Here is a 10,501-nt window from a genome sequence, read left to right as displayed (position 1 = left end):
CCTGGAAGCTGAAAACATCCCAGTTATTGCACGGCCAGCATACTCACCGGACACGTCACCCATTGAGCATGTTTGGGATGCCCTGGATCGGCGTATACGACAGCGCGTTCCAGTTCCTGCCAATATTCTCCAACTTCACAGCTATTGAAGAGGAGTGGACCACCATTCCACAGGCCACAATCAACAACCTGATCAACTCTATGTGACGGAGAGGTGTTGCACTGCGTGAGGCAAATGGTGGCCACACCAGATACTGACTGGTTTTCTGCCCCCCCCCCCCCTTCCCCAGTAAGGCAAAACTGTGCACATTTCAGAGTGGTCTTTTATTGTGGGCAGTCTAAGGCACACCTGTGCAAGATAATATAATATTTGAGAGTAATGGGTCTTTTGTGTATGTAGAAAATGTTTCAGAGCTTTGAGCTCAGCTCATGCAAAATGGGAGCAAAACCCAAAGGGTTGCGTTTATATTTTTGCTCGGTGTAATATATATATATATATATATATATATATATCTCAATCTCTCTCTCTCTCAGGAGAAGGAAGGAAGTTCGCTCAGGAGTAAGGAGAGAGGGTAGTGATGTGTGAGGAGAAGGAGAAGCAAAGTCCAATATGTAGCTGCCATCTTAGACCCTTGGCCCTGGCCAAGCTGAGGGAGTGTGGAGAACATCCTTACAGCTACATAGCACAGACCAGAGTAAACTGTGGATATAGAGAAAGTCTAGTGGAGATAGTAGCAGTATTAGCTTATGGACTCCACCACCAGTGACCGGGAGAAGCCTAAAAGCACCTGGACACAGCCGGACGACTAGGCGCAAGGTTGTCCATTACCACCATACCTCTATGGACATTGTAGACCAGTGTTTCTGAAAGCAACCAGTGCAAACAATGGAGCAGAGGATTCATGCCTTCCGTTAGGGAGACTTCCCTGTGGGTTGCCAAACACAAGTAAGAGTCATTATTATATCCAGTATCTGGCAGCTAGAGTGTGGACACAGTGAGGACGGTTAGAAAGGAACTCATACCAGCCAAAGGATGGCAGCTAAACCAATAGTGTATACATCATATGGGTTGTCACCATTGCCATATACAATGTACTGCACTAACTACCTCAAGGCAATTGATTAAGTAAAAAGTTCAGTTGTTTACAACCATTGACTCCTTTCTACCACCTGCCTTTGCACCGAACGGTGCTGGCGTCACGAACACCAGGGACCCTGCCTCCACGGCACCTTAAACCATTCCACCAAAGGCACCTCAACCACCATCTTACGGGAGTCCCCGGACAACAGAGTGCATCCCGAAGGAACTGGTGCTGTCCTTTTATTCACTGCACACCGGCCCAGGGTGCTCTACAGAACAGTGAGTAAACAACTACTACCCTCGGCCCACCAACACTCACATATTGCCTCTGCGGCCTGGTCGCTGCACACCTGCATGCATCCATTGGCGGCTGTCGGTGGGCATGCCTTGGCTGCATGTAGCCGGCCACACCGTGGGGTCATACCGTAAGCATTATTTAGTCACAGTTCACACATCATCACGTACAGCTGTAGATCCATCTGCTCGCACGGACTATGGCACCCAGTACAGGCCACTGATCAACAGACCAACTAGGCTCTGTTCACACCATGCTTTGCTGTCCGTCAAATGGAAGAATAATGTAACGGGCAGTGCTGTTTTACCCCATTCAATAACTGCAAGCAGAGATTTTGAAAAATGGCGAAATATTTAAACAGAAAGTAGCTTGATGATTAAACTCTATACTGTAAAATAGACAAAAAAAAAAAAACTTTTAAGAAGATGACAGAGTCTGCTTGTTCCAGTGCATGCCATCTGTTGAGCTTGGCCAAATTTCAGCATGAAGGTTGATCAGGGACCTCCTCCCATGGAGCTTACCATGGATACTGATACCATAGAGCCTACCTAAGCAGTGAGGAATACTCTGGGGAACTCACTTGCTACAAATGATGAATATTTCTGCACTCACACCTGGTGCCTGAGATGGCCCAGAGGGCACTCTGCCACTAGTATTATGCATGGCATATGATGGGTAGAGGCGTTACACATTTTGCACTGGGACCCAGGAGCATCAAGTTAAACCGTATTTCCCCTCCCCACCATTGCCCAATCAGCTTCAGGAACACCTGCCAAAAACTAGGACCCACAATGAGAACTACTGTTATGGTATACTGGCACATAGAAAAGGCTTGTGCCAGTCGGACAACCTACACTCCTCCACATTGGAATTGAAGAAGGAAAAGTTGTGGCATTCTGGAAATCACAGGATGGATGAACATGTTAATGATATGCAAATGATAAAAAAATTAAATAAAAATAATATTCAAAACATCTCAATTTAGTCAGTATTGAGTAAGAGTGCCACTTGCAGAAATACCCACACTTACAGCCTTGGCATGCTATAAGTGAGGTTATTAATGGTTGTCTGAGGAATGTTCTGCTAAACTGAATGCACTTGGGCACACAAATCATCAAGATCTGCTGCTGGCGGCTCCCTTTGCAATTGCCAACCAATGACGTGACAGATATACTCCATGAGAGACAGGTCGGGAGATGATGCAGGCCATGGTAGCACATTTAGGCCACACAGGCTGCTTACAGTAGCACAAGGAACATGTGGCCTGGCGTTCTCCTGTTGAAAAATAGTTCCTGGGGCACTTTGGAGAAATTGCTGCACCACTGGCTCCATGACCAAATCAATGTAACGCCGAGCTGTTAGTGTACCTGAAATGAAGACTAGAGTGGTCCGGCTACTATACCATACTCCCATATCTTGGAAGTATGACTGGTGTGACGTTCTCTTGTGAAGGCTACTTGATAGTGTTCTCCTCCACGTGGTCTCCAGACCAATCTCTTTGCAAAGCCAAAAGTGGGACTCATTGCTGAGGAGGACAGACCTCCATTCCAGCCATCATTGTAGTCTTGCTGAATGAGAAGAGCAGTGGCGTGAGGTCAATGGACGTTTGACTTGTAGCCCAATGTTGTGCAGACCCCTTCTTATGGTTTGTGTAGATGCACTTTGCCACCGTAGGCTTGGGATGTGACATCCTCTTTCACTTGCAGTACAGAATAGGTCACTATGACCCATTCTTCTAATCAGACGACTGTGCAGAGGTTCTCCTCTGTGCACCTCTTGCTCTCATTCCAGTTCCTCGTTGTTCTCCCAACCATCGGAACACACAACGTGCTGACATCTCGGCCTAGGTACATAGCGATCTGCCGGAGTGATAAACCAAGGTCTCTCAGTTGAAGGATCCTGTCCAAGTGGTAATAACCGACATGTCGATGAGCAGAAGGCTTCTCACACGACTTGGTCAGATTTTTGAGGTTTCATGTGGGTAAAATTTTTTGCTTTGAAATGTGGATTTTATGTCTCCCCCACATGCCACAAATTGGAGCTAGGTGCTGAAATGTCATGATCTTTCAGATCTTAGCGACACCAGCTACTTCCGATTTGCGTAACCTTACAGCTTGTCCTTCTTGGGGTCTCAATTTCAATGTTGAGTAGTGATTCTTCCTGTGCCAGTCATATGGTTACCATTACCCTTAGACGGGTATATTTTGGTGCCAGGGCACCATTCGTGATTCAGATGGCAGATAGTGGTAAATGGTCACTGCATGGTCACTTACCACAGATCATGAGAAGCTTGGCGATGGCGATGAAGTTAGTCACTCCTACACAACCCTCCCGCCTTCATGGGCAACTTCGCTGGAAAAAAACAAAGAACATATGCTCATGGTTATTTCCAAGCTGAACTTCTGCCAAATCTCCACTCAGTGTTTTCCTGGAACAGGACTAAGCCATTTTGGATAAGCGCCATAAAAAGGGTACTTAAGTGGCAGAAATTGACTGTCTTTGCCAAGGAAGCCTGGCAGCAAAATGTCTTTAAATACCATAGCAGGGCACAGAGAGCACACCGGGCTGTACCCGAGATAACATCAGGGTGGTATCATTTTCTCCCATAGCTTGCTTGATGTGTATGGATAATATTGGGGAGCAAAGGGCTTGTCCAGATAGGACAGACCCTTTAAGATGGGGATGTGGCTGGCGAGTCATGCCAAGGTCACCAACACACCTGTCTGCAATGGCCAGCAAACTGAATGCTTGCTCCTGTTGAAGGAAAGCCTGTCTACAAACTCCAATTTGAAGGGGCATTCCCATCTTATAATGTCAAGGCATGTAGGAAAGTAATCTACAATCTAGAAGCAGATTGTTATGCAGAAATGCAGTGAAAAAAAGCTGGGAAAATCTGCATAAAACTACACTGCCATGTACATATATTCTTAAAGGCTATGAACACCTTTTGGGGGCAATTTTTTTTATTATTGCATTGTGCTCATTTTGAATTAAAAATATATATTTTTAAATGTGTCTTTATTAAAAATATGGAGCCCTTTTTTCTGTATAGAGCTGAGATGCTCTAGTAGTACCCTTTGGATTTTCTGTCTTTTCTGTCAGACTAGGACCTGACAGACTCCTTATTTCTGCTCTCATTATAGCTCAGGTCTTATGTTACTGATGAGAATGTGGCTTAAATAAGTCAGAAGTTTAGAGATAAGGTTTATTTGATAACCGACACATAGTGAAAGTACCAGCCACACAGAAAAACTGTTAACCCTTTGTGACAGAACAGCTCAATATTTTTAATAAAGGACAATTGAAAAAATTATTCTTAGCCAAAAATAAGTAACATGCAATCATAAAAAAAAAAAATGCCTTCTGAAGGTATACATAGCCTTTAAAGCCTGGTGGCGGGTCCAATCTTTGAGGGTCCCTTTGGCGTATATTCCTGCACGAAGACGCCACCTGTAAAAACATTTAACCCTTCTGGATTTTTTCAATTCTGGCGTTGTGGTCACACTCCAGGTTCAAAAATCGACATATGGCCCCAGCAAAGACAACCCATCTTTGAATAGAAGCCAGCTGGGTGATCAGCTGATCCCTGTAGATCTAGTTTCTCTTACCTCCAGTGATTCAAGCGGAGCCACGTCTGCCTGTGCACAACTCTTGCAGCCCCTGCTACAGGGCAAAGGATATAGGCATTTTGAGCACCTCCTTCTATGACGCACATTATGCCCTAATATGATTTGCAATAATGGGAAACTTAAAGGCTATGGACATCTTTGGTGGCTTTTTTTTTTTTTTTTTACAAATTTTTATGCAAAAAATCTTTTTAGAGCCCCTTTGTCTGTACAGCCTTGAGACTCTAGTAGCAGAATCTGTATTTTTACTACTTTCGATCAGCCATATCCTTGTCTCTAATCTCTGACCTTATAAACACTCATTATAGAGAGTTCTTATCTTACTGATAACAATGTGGCTTGAATAAAAGTTTTTGAGCCATTAGTAATTTAGAGATAAGGTTTATTAGTAGTGTTGGTCGAGCACCAAAGTGCTCAAGTAGAACACCTCGGGATGCTCAATGGAAGTCAGTGGGAGAACCCAAGCATTAAACCAGGCACCTGCTCTGAAGAGGGGAGGGTGTCTGGTTCATAGTAAAAGGTCAGAAATTGATGGAAACCCCACTGAAATGGTTCGGGAACAGCATGGGGAGGATGTCTGGATGCATCTTGGACTCCCAGGTCGCTGCTGGAAACGATGTTGTCCGAGTAGTACGCCACTTTTACAGACTTACAATAATACGCAGAAAACCAAACAAAATTGATTTTAGAAGAAAAAGTGTTAGGAAACATTCTTTCCTGTATATTTACTTGTATATAAAGTGCAAGTGCTGCCAAAAATTACAAGGAAGAGGCACTCCGATACAACCTGTATATCCCATAAACGAGGGCCTCATTCACATTGTGGTACACTTGTTCAGGTAGTGGGGCTCCTACACTCATAAAGCCTATGCACTAAGTGAAAGGGATGGCATAAATTACAAGGAATCGGAACTCCAATACACCCCTTATTACACATAAAGGAGGGCATCATACACACTCTTGAAAAATTATGATTGCTGGCCTGCTGGTGACCCTCAAAAACATTATGGGCAAAGGCCTGCTGCCGAGCTGACCCTCTAAAACATTATGGGTGAAGGCCTGCAGGTGACCCTCAAAAACATTATGGGTGAGGGCCCGCTGCCGAGCTGATACTCTAAAACATTAGGAGCGAGGGGAGCCTAATAAGCATGTTGATATGATTGAACCATATGCCCTTTTTAGTGGTGGAAGGAGTGCATGGGAATACAGTGTATTCAATACACCATAAAAGCCACATTTAAAGAGACTTTATGTTCAGCCGCTTTCCTCTGGTGGAGTAGAGAAGTCATGGTCAATCCAGGCCTTGTTCATTCTTTATAAGAGTCAACCTGTCAGCATTTTCAGTTGACAGGCGGATGCGCTTATCTGTTATAATGCCACCAGCAGCACTAAATACCCGCTCTGACAAAACGCTGGTGGCGGGGCAGGCCAGCACCTCCAAGGCGTAGAGCGCCAGTTCGTGCCACGTGTCCAGCTTGGACACCTGATAATTGTAAGGCACACAGGGATCACTGACAGTCTGCTACATACTCCTTCACCATCTTCCAAAAATTTTCCCTCCTTGTGACACTAGGCCGTGCATCAGGTTGAGGGTGCTGGCGGATGTCATAAAACTGTCCCAGGCCTTAGAGTGTTGCCCTGCCTCTATTGGAACTGATGTGTGTTCCCCTCGTCTCCCCTCCTCGGTTGGCCAAGGAACTACGTACTCTGCCGCCAGCATTGTCAGCTGGAAATTTTTGGAGCAAAGGACCTTCTGGTATTGCACCATTTTGCTTGTCATCTCCACCACAGGAATGAGAGATGAGAAGTTCTCTTTATAGCGGGGGTCGAGACGGGTGAACAACCAGTAATCGGTGTTGGCCAAAATGCATACAACGCGAGGGTCACAGGAAAGGCAGCATAACATAAAGTCAGCCATGTGTGCCAGAGTCCCAACAGACAAGACTTTGCTGTCCTCATCCCTCCTCTTCTACCCATCCACGCTGAACAGATGGAATAAAACTTCTATGGGTACTACCCTCTGTAGCGGAGGCAACCGTCTCCTGCTCCTCCTTATCATCCAATTTATGCTGAGAAGACGAACTGAGGGTGGTCTGGCTATCACCCTGTGTGCCGTCTATCCCCCCCCCCCTACATTTCCACATGCAAAGCGTCCACCTTAATTGTGAGCAGCGAGCGTTTCAGTAGACACAGAAGTAGGATGGTTACTCTGATAACAGCGGCATTGCCGCTCACCATCTGTGTTGATTCCTCAAAGTTGAGTAAAACCTCAGGAGGTCAGACATCCATGCCCACTCATAGCTTGTGAAGAGCGGAAGCTGACTGGAAAGGCGACGACCATGTTGCAGTTGGTATTCCACTACTGCCCTCTGCTGCTCACAAAGCCTGGCCAACATGTCAAATGTGGAGTTCCAGCGCGTGCTCACGTCGCACAACAGTCGGTGAGTTGGCAATTACAAGTGCTGCTGCAGCGTTGCCAGACTGTGGAAGCTGGTAATGACTTGCATAAATGGGCACACACGCGGCGCACCTTCACCAGTAGCTCAGGCACATTGGGGTAGGTTTTGAGAAACCGCTGAATCACTAGGTTGAACACGTGAGCTAGGCATGGTAGGTGTGTCAGCTTTCCGAGCTCCAAAGCCGCCACCAAGTTACGGCCATTATCAGACACAACCATGCCTGGTTCTAGGTTGAGTGGCGAGAGCCACAGCTCAGTCTGGTCCCTTATCCCCTGCCACAGCTCTGCCGCGGTGTGCTGTTTGTCACCTAAGCAGATCAGTTTAAGCTCGGCCTGCTGCCGCTTCCCCACTGCAGCGCTACACTGCTTCCAGCTACCGACTGATGTCTGACTGGTGCTGCAATATGGTAATTCAGAGGTGGAAGTGGAGGAGGAGAAGAGGGGGTTGCAGCCACTAACGTAGGTGGTGGCGTAAACCCTGATGGAAGTAGGGCCGCAATCCTTGGCGTCGGTAGAACCTGTGCCATCCCAGGGTACGACTCGCTCCCGTCCGCCACAATGTTCACCCAGTGTGCCGTCAGGGAAATGTAGCATCCCTGGCCAAAAGCACTTGTCCATGTGTGTCAGTGGTTAAGTGGACCTTCCCAATAACTGCATTGGTCAGGGCAAGGGTGATGTTTCGGGACACATGCTGGTGTAAGGCTGGGACTGCACACGTAAAAAATATTGGTGGCTGGGGATAGAGTACAGCGGGACAGCCGCCACCATCAGGCTGCAGAAAGCCCTACTATCCACAAGCCTAAATGGCAACATTTCCAGGGCCAGCAATTTGGAAAGGTGCGCATTTAGTGCTATGGCCTGTGGGTAGGTGGCTGGGTATTTGCGCTTTCGTTCAAAGGCCTGGGGTATAGACATCTGTACGCTGCGCTGGGACACAGAAGTGGATGTACTAGCTGATGGTGCTTGCGAAGGTCCAGGTGCATGGCAGGAGGCATCCAGGCCTGCGTCTTGGACAGGGTATTGGCCAGCACGTAACCCAGGGGAAGAGGAGGCAGTGGTGTAACCCGCAGACACTGGTTGTGGACCCAGGAGTTCGGTCCACCTATTAGGGGGCTTTGATGCCATGTGGTGGTGGTAAGGTTGCTAGTGTTCACGCCCCTGCTCATTTTGGTACGGCACAGGTTGCAAATGACAATTCTTTTATCGTCTGCATTTTCCTTAAAAAAGTGCGGAACACCTACCCCTTGGCACCTATCCGTATGTCTTCCGTTTCCGTTCCGTTCTTTTGCGGAACCATCTATTGAAAATGTTATGCCCAGCCCAATTTTATCTATGTAATTACTGTATATGCCATAAGGAAAAACGGAACGGAAAAGCGGAACAGAAACGGAAACAAAAAACAGAACACCGGATCCGTGAAAAACGGACCGCAAGACACTGAAAAAGCCATACAGTCGTGTGCAGGAGGCCTAATTCTGCGTGGAAATTTAGTGTATTATGTTCCCGATTTTCCATGAAAAAAAATAGCGTTTTTCTGGATTCGGCAGGGTCCAGCAAAAATGCTTCCGTTACTGATAATACAACAGTCTGCATCCGTTATGAACGGATCCGGTTGTATTATCTTTAACATTGCCAAGACGGATCAGTCATGAACTCCATTGGGGGACGGATCAGTTTTCTATTGTGGCAGAGAAAAATGATCCGTCCCCATTGACTTGCATTGGGGGTCATGACGGACCGGTCTTGCTCCGCATCCCAGGACGGAAAACAAACTACAACATGCTGTGGTTTGCTTTCCGGTATGGGAACGCAACTAAACGGAACGAAATGCATTTTGGAGCATTCCGTTTAGTTTTGTCCCCATTGACAATGGGGACAAAACTGAAGCGTTTTTTTTCCCCAGTATTGAGCCCCTATGACGGATCTCAATACCGGAAAACTAAAATGTGTTTTTTGCTGGTGTTTTTCTGCAGTTTTGCTTTGTTAGTGGCATTTTTTGCACCTGGTGCTTTTAGGTTTTATTTTTTTTTGCTATAAAAACACCAGCTCCAATTGTTAGCAGAAAGTCTATGGGAAATATGAAACGCAGGACTCACACGGCAAAAACCCGGCATGCTGGAGCTCTTGGTGTTTTTACATCATTTTCTCTATGCGGGAAAAACGCCAAGAAGAAAATGTGGGAAAGCACAGGGTTTGCAAAAAAGAATTTGAAAAACACATGAGGTTATTTTGTTGTTTTTACAGCCCAAATAAATACACCAGTGCAAATACCCTGGGTATGTTAACCGCTTCATTACCGGAGTGTTTATCCCCCTTCCTTACCAAGGCCAATTTTCAGGTGTAGCAATGGGCCTATCTAATTGCAAATAACTGATTCATTTCTGAGCCAGCCTACATGGATTTGATATTTTTCTCGGGACACCTTAGGCTAGTTTCACACTAGCGGCAGGGGAGTCCGGCGGGTGAACAGCCTGTCAGATCCGTCCTGCCGAGTTCACATGTGCCGGACTGCCGTTCCATCCCCATTGACTATAATGGGGGCGGGGCACAGTTCCAGCGGCAGCACGGTGAGAGGCAGCCAGCCTAAAAGTACTGCATGTCGTACTTTTAGTCCGGCTGCCTCTCGGCGTGCTGCCCCCATTATAGTCAATAAGGACGGAGCGGCAGTCTGGGGGCACGCGTGAACTAGCGGCAGGACGGATCCGACAGGCTGTTCACCTGCCGGACTACCATGCCGCTAATGTGAAAGTACCCTTAGACCTTTTTGTGCCATTAGATAATGGCTATAAATCTTTAAACTAGAAAAACTGTTAAAATTATGCAAAACATTTTTTGCCCCTTTATCAATTTTTTTTCTATTACAAAAGGTTTCAAGACAAAACATTTCTAAAACCATTATGGTACGCTTGTACTCTGAAAGAAGTCGCTATTTATGTACCGTATTGTTCACTTTATAAGACGCACATAAGTCCCCCATATCAGAATCCTCCATGTCAGAACCCCATCAGACCTCAGATCATCTCTTTATTTCAGACGCCCCAT

The sequence above is a fragment of the Bufo gargarizans genome, chromosome 8, assembly GCF_014858855.1.
Source record: "Bufo gargarizans isolate SCDJY-AF-19 chromosome 8, ASM1485885v1, whole genome shotgun sequence".
Classification (NCBI taxonomy): Eukaryota; Metazoa; Chordata; class Amphibia; order Anura; family Bufonidae; genus Bufo; species Bufo gargarizans.
Note: the sequence above shows the minus strand (reverse complement) of the source record.